Source organism: Camelus bactrianus, chromosome 23 (genome assembly GCF_048773025.1).
Source record: "Camelus bactrianus isolate YW-2024 breed Bactrian camel chromosome 23, ASM4877302v1, whole genome shotgun sequence".
In the NCBI taxonomy this organism is placed as follows: Eukaryota; Metazoa; Chordata; class Mammalia; order Artiodactyla; family Camelidae; genus Camelus; species Camelus bactrianus.
Genome location: NC_133561.1, coordinates 33,392,528 through 33,407,399, shown reverse-complemented (window position 1 = coordinate 33,407,399; position 14,872 = coordinate 33,392,528). Strand labels below are relative to the sequence as shown.

Here is a 14,872-nt window from a genome sequence, read left to right as displayed (position 1 = left end):
GTGGCAGGGAAGTGGGGGACAAAAGAGGAATGGTGTCACCCTGGGCTTCCCCCCATAGAGGCTGGTAGGCACTTTTTTCCTGCTGGGGCATGGCTGGGACTGGCTCTGCTGGATATGCCACTGTGAACAAAAACTACTGCCAAGCATATCAGTAAGCAAAGAACGCTGAAGCTATCAAGTCATCAGTGTCTGCCGCCACCCCCCAGAGAAGACAAGCCTGCAGCCACTCACAATGGTGCACTCTGAAGGGGCTCAGAATGAGAAAGGACAGGACACTGGCCCTAGACAGCTAGGTGCTTGTCAAAAGAATGAATTCAGTGAGCCCAAATGTTTGCTTCCTCCCATACACAGAAAAGCACTAAATTCTGTAACTTGAGATGCCTGGCTTTCTTTAGGTAACAAGTAATCTTTTATTGTTCTGACTACCAGGTCTTTGTTGTAAAGCTCCTATATATCCTAGCTCCTCCCCTACCTCTTGGGAGCAGCCCCTCAGAGCGATCTGAGAGGTTGTCATCCCGGCTTGAGTCCTCCCGCCAAATAAAACATAACTCTCAACTTGTAGGCTGCGCGTTTATTTGCATTTATTTCAGTCGACACCACCAATCGCCTCCCCTAACCCAAGTGCCCTCTCTTCCTGGCCTCCCTCCTGGGCCACCAGCTTCCTCACCACATCCCAACCAGATGGTGTGTGGGGAGGAGGGTGAACTGAGTGGTGTTCCGGTGTCTGCAGAGCCAGGAAGGAGCAGCCATGGGGGTGAGGTGGGTGCGGCCCTGACACCCTGACCATTTCTTGGGGTTAAGAGTGAGGATGAGAATGAGAATGAATGAACATTCGTTGAACTCCTACTATGTGTCAAACCTAGTACCTGGAGCTTTGCCCATGGTACTTTCTTTAATCCTCACATCAACCTTTCCAACGGCATGTTATTAAAAACCATCTTACGGAGGCAACTGAGGTTCAGAGAAACAAAGGGATTAGCCAGAGGTCACTCAGCTAGGAAGGGGTGGAGCTGGGGCTGGACTTGGCCTTGTACTTCTGCAGGCGAGGGGAGCTCCACTTCAGAGACAGGTGGCGGCGGAATCTTCCGAATCTTTGCTGATGTCGGTCCGACACCGCCCGATCCTGTTCTGTGCGGGCACTGAGGATGCTCAGTGAGATTTAGGCTCATCGTGCCCTTGATCCCAGGAGGATGAAACGTGTCCCACGTGAGAGCCACCTGCCTGGGCTCAGGGGTTGGCCCCCACCCTGGGTTTCAGCTCTGGCTCCCGGTGTGCATCCCAGGTCCCCTCCTCCACTGATGTGCTGAAGGGAAGGCCACCCTGCTTGGCTGAAGCCCTTGTCCATTCCGCCTTGGGGGTCCTCGTGGTCCCAGGGTCCTGCCTCAGGATGGCACCTGGCACTCTCCTCCTGCCTAGGACGTCATCCTGTCTCCTGGGTGAATCTGTGCAAACCGTGGCCCTGCCCTGGGAAGCACCTGCAGCAAGGGCAGAGGGGGAGAGCAGCCAATGAAAGTCAAGTGAAACTCCAATAAACCAAAACATATTACACATTATGAAAATGGATTTCCTGCACCCCACGAACGAGGGGGGTGACGTGGACAGGTTTCAGTTCTACTGAAAATACTCAGTGGATTAGGTATCAACAGTTAAAAATGATTGCAGTGGCTGACACTGGGGAATTCTGGGTCCTTCTGGGGGCCCACCCACTGGCCTGCTTGTGCCGGAGGGCCCGGGAGGGTCACCTGTAGTGGGGATTTGTCCCTGCACAGAACGGTGCTCACCCAGGCCCCTCTGCTTTCTGGGAGATGACAGGATGGGGGAGGCACATGAGTACCTCCAGGGCGCCCCCAGACCTGGGAGGGGGTCCCTTTCCTCCTCAGGGTGTGACAGTGCTCCCGGCTGTCCTCCCGTCTCCCTGGCTTCCCACCCCCTCCCCCTTTCCCTGTCTCCTGAGTCGTCTCTGAGGTCGCACTGAGAGAGCAGCAGGCAGGGCTCCCCGCCTCCAGCAGGGTCACCCACATCCCTGCTGGGGCCGCTCTCACTCCAACGGGGGCGGCCCCAGCCTCGGCCACCCTTGCCCGCCCTCAACCCCAGGGCTGAGTCTCCTTTGGCATTGGAGCCAGCCCTATGCTGTTTCTTTATTGATCTGCACCTCTTTCTCTGCCATTCCCCTCACCCTCATTTTTCAGAGAACCACACAGGCACCCTGGGCCCAGCTCCCTACCCAAGGGGCCTCTGGTGCTGCTTGTCCCCAGCGCCCAGCCCCCAACCTGTGTGCTGCTCATGGCCCCTGCCACTCAGGCCCAACCACCACCAGCCCGACCAGCTCACCGCGCTTCCCCCTGCTCTTGCCCACTGACCTCCATCACCCTCCCCTGCCGGAACCCCCAGATACAGCCACCCGGCCGCCCAACTTGCTCGTGGCGAGGACGTGTTATTCCTCCCGAGGAGGTGCAGCTTGGGTGAGCGGAGGAGCAGGGCTGGAACCCCGCTGACTAGCTGTGTGTTGGGCAGCAAACACATCACCCTTGTGAGCCTTAGATTTTTTCCATCTGTGAAATGGACGCAGCACCTGGCTAAAGGCACAGATCAAATTAGACAGTGGGTATACAGGGCCTAACCCAACATCTGGGGCACAGGAGGCGTCCACTGGCCCCAGCTCCCCATTTCTCTCCCCTCTTTTTAGCTAATCTGTGACCTTCTAGCACCTGGTTGGGGCAGAGACACGATAGACCTGGGAGTCAGCCAGCACCTGGGAGGCCGACGCTGCCTGGGGGCTGCTGTCACCTTGGCTTCATCTGTGCCACCTGGGGCCTCGGGCCTCAGTTCCCACTTCCCACTCCCAGGATGTCATGCATCTGGATCCACCTGGCCTCAGTGGCTCCTAAAGCACCCTGAGACTTGGTGAATGAGTCACAGCAGCTGAAAGCATGGAAATGAGAGGAGCTGGCGCTGCAGTCTTGGGGTGATGATGATCATCATGAAACTTGGAAGTGCGCCAGGGAGGCAGGCCGCTCCCTCAGCAACGGGGAGTCCAACACAAAGGGTCTCTGCGAATTGCCCCCACCCCTGCCCCACACCCGCCCCTGCTGCTCCTGGGCGGTTCTCGCAGCACCAGAGGGAGGGCGGGGGTCTCCTGGGAAGGCATCCTTTCAAGGAAGGGGAGTCTGGGACCCATACTCCAGGAACTGTCCTGCAGCCTCTCCGAGGCCCCAGAACAGCCCCCCAACACCTTGGTCACCATGACTGCTGGATGGGCCCCAAAGGGAGCTCAGAGAGGGAGGATTTAGGGCACGCCGTGCTTCTCTTAAAACATGACAACAGTCATTTCTGTTTGTCAAGCTCTACGTGCCCAATAACGGTAAACACTGTGCAGGTACATTGTTTACCTTAATCGTCATGACAACCCCAAGAGGGAGTGGCGTTCCCATTTCACAGATGGAAAGAGTGGAACACAGGAAAGATAACTGACCTTGTGGTAGAACTAAGATTCCAACCTAGATTCACCTCCAGGGTAACCAGACCAGGCCTTGATCCGGGGCTGCCGTCTACCACGTCTCTTCTCCCTGCGAGGCATCCTTTCCTCCCCGGGGAGGAGAGCAGGGGCCGAAGGGCGCATCCGTCGTACTCCTGCAGGAAAGAGGGGCATGTACAGCCAGGCTGGGTAAGGAGAGCCAGTGAGGAGGGGGTGAGACGCCCAGAAGGGACAGGGAAAGGCGACGTCCCTGGAACCAGGGAGAGCTGTGGGAGGAGGCTGCCACTAGATGAGGGCTCTGGGAACCGGGCCGCAGGGGGTGTGGGGAAATGCGAGGACAGGGGCTGCCCAGTCTCCTCCCACGTCTGGTCTCTGACAGCCGATCCCACTGGAGCCTGGAGGTCGAGGAGCCTGACTGGTGCAGGCTTAGAAATCAGTCTTCCAGGTACAGGGCACACAGCAGGGTGAAGCAGGATGGAGCGGGGGACCCGGGAAGCTGTGAAGGGAGGCCATTCAATGCAGGCCCCTCCGGAACTTTCTGAGGAACCGGGGCTGCCGTAATGCTCCAGGTGCCTGATAAGGGTCAGGCTGGGGATGCAGACGGTGCTGTTCTGCCTGCAGCCAGGGCGGCAGCAGCATCCGATGTCCTGGGTGTGAGAGCCACAGCTTCTTCCCCTCGGGGACCCAGGGGATGCTCTGGACTTGAACAGGGGCCTACCTGGAGGTCAGGAGGGAGCCAGGGAGAGGTGCGGAGGAGTCAGGGAGAAGCCAGTACCTCTGAAAAAAGGAGTGGAGGAGAGGGAGGGGCAAAGACGAGCCGACCTGGGGGGCGGGAGCGGGACCCTTCATGCTTCTTACCTTCAGAAAGACTCTCTCACGGCCAGCAGTGTCTTCTCCTCTCTATAAATATGCACTGTGCTTGGACTGTGTGTGAGGCCTGTCCTTGCCACGCAGAAGTTGTACTAGCAGCTGTCTGTGTGGGCCACCTGGCCCAGGGGAGTGAGGAGGCAGTGGACCTCTGCGGGAGTGAGGAGGGGGACAATTCACATGCTGCCTCCTCTGTGTGCAGGCTTCCAGAGAGTCTCAGCCCACGGCACCCTCCTCCCCTGGGTGTCCCCGTCTCACACTGTCAGCATTACTGCCTGCAGCCCTGGCCTTGCAGTAAACGGCCCAGGACAGGCTACATGTTTGATTTGCCAGCATAACCCTCAAACCTAGGAGTAAGGGAACCCAAAGCGTGGGCTGCTCAGGTTAGAGATGCTGTAAAATTCCTACTGCCTGGTGCTCAGCTCCAGAAGAGACAGTTCAATTACCCAACAAATGATGCAGTCATTTTCTGCCTATTGGACCAGCTGCCCCAGCTCCAGGCCCTGCTCCCCCTGAGCCCAGCATCCTTTTCATGTTAGCAGGAAGTGGGGGGCTCCCATGACTTTCTGTCTCTTTGATTCCCCCATATCCAGCAGCTGATGGGAGTGGGAAGACGGTGGTGACCTGCTGGCATCCCCATTGTCCTGTGTGTGCATGGAAGGGATACAGGACAGCCCAGAGGCCCAGACAATTGGGATGCAATGGAGAAGAGGAAACTGAGGCCTTACCCATCACATCTATGGGCCACCGAGACTGCCGGGCAGCTTGAATGGCAGGTTCACCTCCCAGAGAGACTGGCTGCAGTTCTATTGTAACTTGGACCCTGGGATGGAGTCTTAATTGGATTGAATCCCAGGAAATGTGTCTTTCCCTCTGCTAGTCGCTGGTCCCAGCATCTCCTATGCCTGAAGGAATGAGGTTGAATGGGAACTTGAATCTCTGCCCAGAGAGACTGGGGCTGGGCCCGTTTCTAGGGCACTGGGGCACTGGGACAGGGCTGAGGACTCAGCTGCTGGGTGAGCCACCCTGCAGGACACCCATGACCCTGAAGAGAGGGGACAGATGATCCTCTGGACCCTTGATCTTTCACTTTCCTCTCTCAATTGTCCCCAACCTCTCTGCGACATTTGTGTCACAGAACCTGGGACCAGGTGGAGAGGCAGACAGGTGAATGGAGAGGGCTGGGAGAGGGACCTAGTTCCTCGCCACCCGCATCCAGCCCCTGAGTGTCTCTGAGCTGCTTTCTCAGTATATCTTCTCTCTGCTCAGCCCCGGGCAGCTCTTGCCTCCTCATCCATCATCCTGGCTGCAGGGCACCAGAGGACATCTCACAGAGGAACCTTCCTGCCCTCAGCCTCCGAGGAGAAGGGCTCAGCTGTCAGAGAATAGAGTGATTTCCAGAGGGGTCAGAGCACTGGGTCCTCCAGGACTGATCGGCTATGAGTTATGGACGTCATATTCCAGTCGGTCCTGGTGCTCGAGAGCCAGCGAGGGGCTCCCTGCCTTCCTTCCAGTCAGCCTCTTCTCTGGCATCCCTTTTGCATGCGTTCTTTTGACTTCAGGTGCATTCCTGATAGATCTTAATGGATGGGGATCTTGTGCACACGCTCCCCCACTAGATGGGGGCTCTCTGAGCGTGAGAGCTGTGCCTCTCCCGTCTGCTAGAGCCTGGCTGGAAGGCTGGCTCCTGACTGATGCTCATTCCCAGCGGTCACTGTGAATGATAACAGGTCTCCTCTGCCTGCACGCCCGCCCGGCCAGGGGCCCTCCCCAGTTGGAGGGAACTCTCTGCCCCTCTCTGCCTTTCTCTGGGCTCAGCCCTGGGTGTGCTCAGTAATCCCGTTCACGCCCTTTTCTGGATTCAGCTGCCCCTCTGCTGGAGGGTCCCAGCCCCTGAAGCTGCTGCAGGCTCCCACGTTGATGGCTCCTCTGACTGCTCCCTTCCCATCACTGTTCTCAGCTCAGAGCTCACTCCTGTCTTCTAATTCCCATGGCATCGGTCTCCTAACTGGCCCCGGCCCCCGTACCAGGCGTGTCCCCTTCAAAACCACCTTTCACAGGACTTCTGGAACACCAGCCTGACCCATCTGACCCCCCATGTGCAACCCAGCAGGGGTTCCTTTCACACGCCTCTCCCAGCCCCCCTCTCTCGCCCCTGCTCCTTCTGCTCAAATCCCTGGCTCCCACATCTCCCGGCTCAGCGCCCCTCCATGCCCAGGGCACTTGGCTGTGCTGGGAGGGCCTGCAGCGCCTTTTCTCTCGCCAGATCGCAGGATGCCGGCTTCAGGCTGCCTGCCTGGGCATCACCGCCCTCTCCTTCAGCATGCCTTCCCTGCTCTCCGCCCCACCTTGGCGCTGTGGGCCGCCTCTGCCTCCGCGGTTACCGCTTTGTACTTTAATGGTTTATTTATGCATCCGTGTACTCCAGCCCCCCCTTCCCCAGATGTCTCATAGCCGCAGCACCTGGAGTTCCTGGCACATGAAAGCAATGACTCTAAATTACTGAATGAGTGAAATGACCTGAGCGAAGGACTGATTAGGAGATTAGGAGTGGATGGGTCCTGTGGGCAAAGGCTCACAGGTGAGGATGGAGGGGATGGGGGACCCAAGGGGCAGATCAGAGGAGCAGTCTTTGAGGAAAATGAGAAAACAGCGCCAGATTCAGCCACGGGGGCGGAGGAGAGGGAGGGTGGACTGATGGATGCTTTGAATATACAAAACACCCTTCCCTGGCTGTTTCTGTCAGCACCTTCTCAAAGCGAGGAAAATAAACCTGTTTTCCTTCTGACAAAGCCTGATTTGAGGCTAAACCCTCTCAGCTTCCCAGGAGGTGGCAGTGGCTCTGAGGGGTGGGGAGGAGGCAGGATAGGGTAACGGGGAGGAGGGGGACAGACGGGGAGAGGGGAGGCGGGAGACGGGGGAGGAGATGAAGAGCTCTTGTTACGTGTGCTGATTACTAAGGTGGTGGAAGTGGAGAAGCATTTGCTGGGCAGGAGAAAGCAGCTGTGCCCGGCTCCTGGCTCCCAGGCCGAGCTGGGGGCCAGGAGCCGGGAGGAGAGGGCAGGCCAGGGTTTGGAGACTGCTTGGTGCTGAAGCATCAGGGTGAGGAGGAGAGAGGGCCTGAACTCACGGCTCCACCAGGTCCCAGGTCACCCCGCCCTCTCCGGAAGGGGGCAGGGCTCTTCTGCTCCCCAGGGGGTGTCTCACCCCCCCTGCGCCGCCTTCCCTGGGGACGGGGTTACATGGCCACTGGGAACCTTTCTCACCCTTGCTGGGGGATGCTCTTGGCCCAGGCCCGGCAACCAAAGATCACTGCTTATGAAAGCTTCTGGGAGTCCCTGTCCCTGGGGGAGAGGCAGTTCCTTGGAGGAGACGGGGTCTGAGCAGTGTCCAGGTGTCGGGGAGTGGGCATGCCCCTAAAACTGCCCTCTCTTGGCACTAAGGGAGCAGGATGGCCTGCTGGAGGGGTGTGGAAACCCCCCCGGAGGTCAGGGGGCTGGTGCACACTGGCCGCCTCTGACCATCTGAGCCCCATCTTCTCATGTCTCTGTTGAGTAAACAAAAGGACCTGTGGCATCTTGGTGTCTCAGGCTGCTGGCACCTTGGAGACCATCTAACCCAATCCTCTCATGGCCAGAGGGAGGACACAGGAGAGAAGAGACTTGCCCGAGGCCACACAGCACATGAGTGTCTGAGCCGGGACCCTTCTCAGCTGTGTTCCAATCCCAAGTGGTTCCCTCAGCACCGGGCCCCTGCTTCCCCCGAGGCGCACCTCAAGCTACAGACACATCCCAAGGGAGCTGGCATCAGACTCTGAAAGCTTCGACATAGTCAAGCCCTTAACACAAGATCTTCTTGAGAGGACGACCAAGGGGAAATTGCACTGCATGAAAGCCAATCAACCTTCCGTAAAATGCTCTGTCCCTCTCCTCAAAGTCCCCTCCCCTCCTGGGAGCCGCTCCTGTCCCCCACTCCCTCTCTAAGCTCCCCACCCCCGCAGGAGTTCCTGCTTTCAACCCTCCCCTCCTCCAGCTCCGGGTTCCTCTCTTCTTTCTCCACTTGAGCGCCCCATTCCCACCCCTTACCCTCCCCAGGCCTGGTAGCCAAGCAACAGATCCTTCCTCCCTGAAAGGTTATACTGGCTGTGGCCGCTGTCATCTCCAGTTGGTGAAGCATGCTTCCCCCGCTCCGTCCTTGTGTTTTTAGCACCACTAACCGAGAGACCTTCTCTAAGGGTGTTTGCGTTCCTTGGAGAAGGACCCGTTGCGCTTACGATACAACCCTACAGCACCTGCATGCTCAGAGCCCGCTGTCCCCCACTCTCCCCCCCCAAGCCTGGGTGCCCACATCGCTCTCCCCCTCCTCCTCAGACCTGCCCTGCTTGTATCTGCTCAGGGCCTTTGCCTCTTCCCTCCCCTCTGCCTGGAGAGCGTTCCCCTCACATTTTGCATGGCTATTGCCTTCTTATCTTGAAGGTCCAAGCTCGACCATCCATCACCACCTCCTGGAGGCCTTCCTTAATTACCCTTTCTGATGTTGCCGGCCTTGATCTCCAGTCCCTGCCACATCACCTCCGTTTTGTTGCCTCTGCCCGAAGCACACTGTTGAGCTGTTACTGGCTGTTAATTCCACTACTGCCTGCCTCCCCCACTGAGAACAGGGACCTTGTCGGTCTGTTTATTACCATGTCCCCGGTGCTAGGCATTTACTAAAGGGTTGCTCAAAGAATCAGTGAAGGACACTGGAGATGGTTAAGGTGGAGGGAGGGCCTGGTTCTAGGCGAATCTCTTGGAAGATGGGGCCTTGCAGACTCAGGGGTTCCTTGTCCACCCTGCTCAGGAAACTGAGGCTCAGGCTCCATGCGGTTCAAGAATTAGGGGGTCTCCATCAGTCCCTGTGATGGAGGCGCTGTGGCTGCTGCTCTGCTCGGGTGGGTGTGTCTTCCTTCTGCGGTGCTGAATGACGTCTCTGCCTTGTTTCTTGCTGCTTCTTCGCGGGCTGTCATGGAGGTTACTTGGAAAACATCGTTCAGACCTCCCCCTGGGGGTGGGGGGGGTGGGAACTTGCTTGGTGATGGCTCAGAACACAAACAAACACCTCTCCCTTCCCATCCGTCTTCCAGTATTCCAGGCAGGAGCTGAGTGAGCAGTTCCCCGAGGAAAAAAAGATGCCGTAGGTTTGGCGCTGACCACCTGCCCCCTACGCTGCAGCGCACGAGATGGGAGCGGCAGAGGGGCAGGGTGGGGGGCCAGGCCGGGCCACCTCTTCAGGAGGTCCTGTCCCCCATTAGGAAGAGACTGTGGCACGAGAGGCTCCCAGATGAGCTCATACCTGGCCTGGAACCCACCCGCCTCCCTCGGGCTTGCTGTGATGGTGTTTACCAACACACGGGAAGGGGCCTATTGTACTGGGGTGAAAGGAGCGGAAAGAAATCCATGAATAGGAGCTCAGGGGCCAAGAGGTTGGGCTCCTGGACAATGGAGAGGAAGGGAGGGGGTGTGGGAAGGGAGATCCAGTTTGGAAAAGCTTGGAGGAGAAATCCAGGTGTGTGGTGCCACCACTGGGGCAGGGAGGGGCAGAAAAGGAGCTACGGATGGTCAGGTTTCTGTAGAAGCCTGCATCCCCCAACGCCGTGGAGCCGGCCACAGGGTGTTTACAGGGTGTGCTCCACATGCAAGCTTCCTACAGGTGGCCTGTGACTTACCAGGAATGTCAGACACCCAGCACCAATCCAAGAGGGCTGGAGGGCTTTGAGGGCAGGCCAAGTTTGAATGGCCATTTAAACTTGCTTCTTACTTGCTGTGTGACCTTGGACAAAGAACTTAACCTCAGAGTTCTACAAAATTGGGACAGGGCCCACCTCACTGAGCTACTATGGGGATTAAATGTAACACTGCATATAAATGCAAAGGGCTGGCCAAAGCCTGGCACAGTGTCCTGCAAATGGTGGCTTCCTGCAGCCGGGACCTCTAACCAGGGGAGGCCGCCTTCTGCACTAGGTACAGGCCTGCTTGGACACGGGGGCTCGGACCGAAGGGCTCTGAGGGATCTCAAGGCCTTTGGAACGCTGAATGTCTTCCCATCTTTCTCTGCCTCCCATAATCTCTGCAGGGATGACATCCTGATCTGCTGAATTTAAAATGGACCCTATTTTCAGACTGACTTATTCAAAGGGGTACCAGCATCCCCACGGGCAAGGTGACTTTCACTCCACTGCACAAATGATCTGCAAGACTCGAATCCCTACAGGCTACATTTTACTTTTTTTTTTTTCTCCTTTGCGGGGTGTTTCAGCTTGAAACATCTGCGTTATCAGCTCGACTCCCTGCTTCATAGACCATTCCCAGCATGGGGGCTGTGTGCTTTTCTCTGGCCTGCTATTTTTCATGCTTGGCTTGGAGGGGAGGTCCGACCTCTCCTCTGCCCACGCCAATCCCCACCTCCCCCGCCCCCCAGCACTCCCCCGAAGGCCACAGGCTCACTTGCCATCGCTTGTCCCCAAGGCTGCAGCCTGCCATCCTGCCAGACTCCCAGGACCCAGCTCCATGGGGATTTCTTAGATCTCCAAGAGAGAGCCTTTCCTGGGATGCGGGGGTCCCTTGGGGGGAGGGAGCAGCTCTCCTGAGACAGCGGACTGCTCATGCTTGGGTGGGTGGACACGATCTTCAGCAACATGAGATTCAATCTTGAGTCAAGAGGGGTCAGGGTGGGTGTCCTTGTCCCAGGCTCCGGAGCCTGAGTGGGAGGAGAGCCTGGATTGTTCCTCTTCTGCAGGACCAGAGAGGGGCTCAGCAAGGCCTGCAGCTAAGCCAGCTTTAGGGCCAGGCTGCGGCTGATCTGGGATCAGCAACCTCGACGTGGTGGGGCTAGAAGTGTTCTGTGTGGTCTGCATTTCCTTTCCTTGCTCCCCTCTTTCCTTCCTTACCGTCGGGCTCTCTTTGTCCACGCTGGTCTGCGCTCTGGGGGACGGTGGGGAAGGGTCTGCTCTTTGTTCTTAGGCTAGAAATGTCACGGGGGTGGGGAGTGGGGCTTGTCTATGTTTAGAGCAACAGAACCGGGCTGAGGGAGCCCCAGGAGGAAGGCAGACAGTAAGATGCTGGTGTGACTGGGTGCACGTCACAGAGCAAGCCAGGGCCCGGGGTGGGCAGACTCGGGGCTCTGGGCTCAGTCCAGTGCTTGCTCCCAGCACGTGGCTCCTTTGCAAGTGGCTGCAGCACAGAACGCTTTGCACTTCCTCTGGTGTGTGAACCAGGTGTCAGACACACACCAGAGAGGGGGATTCCGGGCCACGAGGCTGGGACCAGTGGTACCAGGAGAAGGCTAAGAATAGTTTGCCCTGATGCCTGGGGCACAGAAGGGGACATGGGAAAGGGCACAGGAATTGCAGAGGGGAGGAAAGCAAAGAGCAGGAGTAGCATGTTCTGTGTGTATGTACTGGAGGGTGTGCACATGCGTGTCCTGGCCACAGGTTTGGCCACGCCTGGGAGGGATGGACAGGCTGGCCTGAAGACAGGAAGGCAGCTGTGCAGGGAGGCGGGAAGGAGGTGGTCCTTTGGTTGCTTAGTCACTCTTGGAGGAGAAGGGACACGTGAGGAAAGAAGCCAGCGCCCCCCCCCCCCGGCACCCCATCCCCACATGGAGCCCCCTGTTCAAGCTGACGGCAGCCGCGGGAGGGAGGCACGCGAGGTGGTGAGGTGGTGGCTGCTGGGGAATGTGAAGCCGGCCCAGCTGAGAGAGACGACCTTGAGAGAGAGGAGAGGCCAAACCGAGCTGGTGTCTGGTGTGGGGGAGGGGAGGGGCAGGCGAGGAGGAGGGAGAAAGCTGAGAGATGCAGACAGTGGAGGGGGCGGGGCCGAGCCGTGTCCACCTCCTGTCTGTCTGCCTCCCTCCTTTTGGCTGGAAGCAAGAAGGACACAGACAGGGGCACGTGGGTGCTGGCCGTCCACGTGCCTGCTGGGGTGGGGGGCAGAGATGGGGGGCAGTGTGTCCGTGAGCCCCGGGGTTTTCCTGGGCTCACAGAAGCCACCTCCTCATTACCTCCCTTTCACCATCAGGATGCAGGCCAGCATCTCTGCGGGTGGCACCCACTCTACCAGCCTGAGAGTTGCTCTCCCCCTTCTCTTTAAAGAGCTCGCTCTGGGCGGTGGTGGGGGTAGTAGGGCGGGGTTACTAATCCATTGCTCAGCAGCTGGGGATGGGATTTCCATTTCTCCCGCAGGAATTCCCAAGAAACGATGGCTGTCCCTCCCCTCCCCCAACTCCTGTGTTTTTGTATGTTGTCATCTTTCTCCTGAACACATCACTCAGCCTCCCATTTTCTATCTGTAAAGTACAGACAATAATACCTTCCTCACAGAGTTACTGGGACTGTACATTCAATCCCACATGCCCAAGAGATCTGCAAAGTACAAATTTACAACAGAAGCATAGCCATTATCCTTCAGGGGGAAACTAAAAGGAAAAGGAAGCAGGAAGGAAGTCTAGGCAAAGTCAGGGCGGGGAAACGCTCCCTGGCCCCTGGAGGGGTCAGCTCCAGCCCCTGCAGCAGCCCCTGCCCCCTCTCCAGCCTCCTCCTGCCCTGGGCCTGGCCGTGGGGCCGAGGCTGGGCGGGTGGCGGGCAGTCACTGCAAACTCACCCTCCCCTCTTTCTGTGGCCGCCTTCTGTGCTGTGGCAGCCACAGGTCGGGGCCACAGGTCAGGGCGCCTGCCTGGAGCTAGAACCACCCCAGAGGCCACCAGATGCTGTAGAGGCGAGAGGCGCTCCCCTTCCCTCGGGGCTGGCAGGAGCGCCACCAGGGAGCCTCCCAAGAGCAAGGACCCTCACCGAGGTCCCCAAGCTCGAACACAGGTGCTGACCACCAGGAAGGACCTGGAAAGTCTGGCTTTTGGAAGAGGTGGATTTTTTACAAAACCTTATTTATTTTCAGCTGTCTTATTGACTTTGCACATTTTTTAAACTCCTTTTTTTGGGGAAGGGTGATTAGGTTTTTCTTTCTTTCTTTCTTTTTTAATAGAGGGACTGAGGATGGAACCCAGGACCTCATGCATGCTAAGCACACACTCGACCACAGAGCTGTACCCTCTACCCTGGAAGAGGTAGATTTAAAGTCAACGCAGCGCCGCCCACCAATGTCAGCAGTGAGGTCCCTCCTGGCCTGAAGGGGCCCCCGCAGCCCCCTCCCCTCTGCCCCCACCACCTTGCTCTTCAGGGCTGGCTCACGCCCACCCTCGCCATCCTCCCCGGTCCGGTCCGCAGGACAGGAGACCCTCTGTCTGGATAAAGAGGTGCTGGTCTCTCTTTCCCCTGCCAAGCGTCCAGCCCCAACTTCTTTAGGTCCCTGAGGAGTAAAAGCCCCAGTTCCTTCACATCAAGGTGTAACAGCTGCTGGGAAACGCTTGGCTTTCTCTCCCCGCCCCCACCCCTGGGTCTCGGGAGGGGTTGAGGGACAGATGCACTGCTGAGAATTTCTTCAGGGAGGTGGCCAACGAGGGCATTCTTTCTGTTCCTCAGGGTTCCCAGGCCAAAAATGGGGGATTAGATAGGAGACAGCTGCGGAGGCAGCAGGCCCTGGGGGAAATCCTTCTGGCATAGTAGCCGGGGCCTCGGGGAAGACACTGTCAAGAACCTACAGCCTTTGAGAGGCCTGGAAAGCCAATGCGCCTCACTGAAACGGGCTGCGAAGGGAGACTCCATACCTAGGTCTGGAGGGACCTGGGTTTGAATCCTGGCTCTGCCGCTTATCAGCTGTGTGAATTTGGGTTCCTCCCTTTCAGAAGCCTGTCTCCTCATCCACAGCGTGGATGGAGATCAGCATCCCTACCAACTAGGCTGGTGGTTGGGATTAAGTGAGTTGATGCACCTAAAAGCTTCTACTTCGGTGTCTGGCAAATTCCGGGAATCTAGACATTGTTAGCCCCCTTCTTCACCACCGAACAGGGGTCAGACGACTTCCTGTCTTTAGTACAGAGGAACTTCGGGGCGTGTGGGTATGATGTGGCTTCTAGCATCCAGGGGCCCCGGTTCTGGAAAATTTCTTCTGCTTTTTTCATTGGATTATTTCGAGTCAGGGTTTCTTGCACATGGGGATCTTGGGACTTTCAGCCGTTGCATGACAAGGCCTTGTCATAATCAAATAAAGCAGGATCTGGAAGAGGGTGGGATGGCGGAGTGAGAGAGAGAGGGAGCCTCGTGGGTCCTGGAGTCCTTGGATCCCTGGGGAGAGGAAGGGGAGGGGAGCAGCAACAACACCCGGCCCCTCTCATCACTTTGGGGACCTCCCACTTGCACTCCCAGCCTGTGTGTTGGGTCTTGGTCCAAGCCTCAGCCAGCCACATGAGCTGGGGCAAGTGCTTTATCTTCTTTAGTTCTCAAATTCTTTATTGGAAGGATGTGAATGATAATCCCTGACTGGTCTGCTGACAGGATTGTCATGAGGCTCCACAGCGCTTGGAGAGGTGCCAGACAGGCAGGGGAGGCAGATAAATGGGTTCCCTTCCATGTGGGTCACACCTGTCCATCCAGACTTGGGG

General features: G+C 57.7%; 1 long non-coding RNA gene across 1 annotated transcript; it reads right to left on the bottom strand.

Annotated features, from left to right (window-relative positions):
• Positions 1–575: 575 nt before the first annotated feature.
• On the bottom strand, positions 576–9,675 carry LOC141574845 (uncharacterized). Its single transcript, XR_012501986.1, has 5 exons — positions 9,052–9,675; positions 5,071–5,247; positions 4,334–4,493; positions 3,473–3,630; positions 576–1,475 (listed from the first exon to the last, which is right to left on the bottom strand). It is a non-coding gene; the product is annotated as an uncharacterized LOC141574845 (long non-coding RNA).
• Between the last annotated feature and the right edge of the window lie 5,197 nt (positions 9,676–14,872).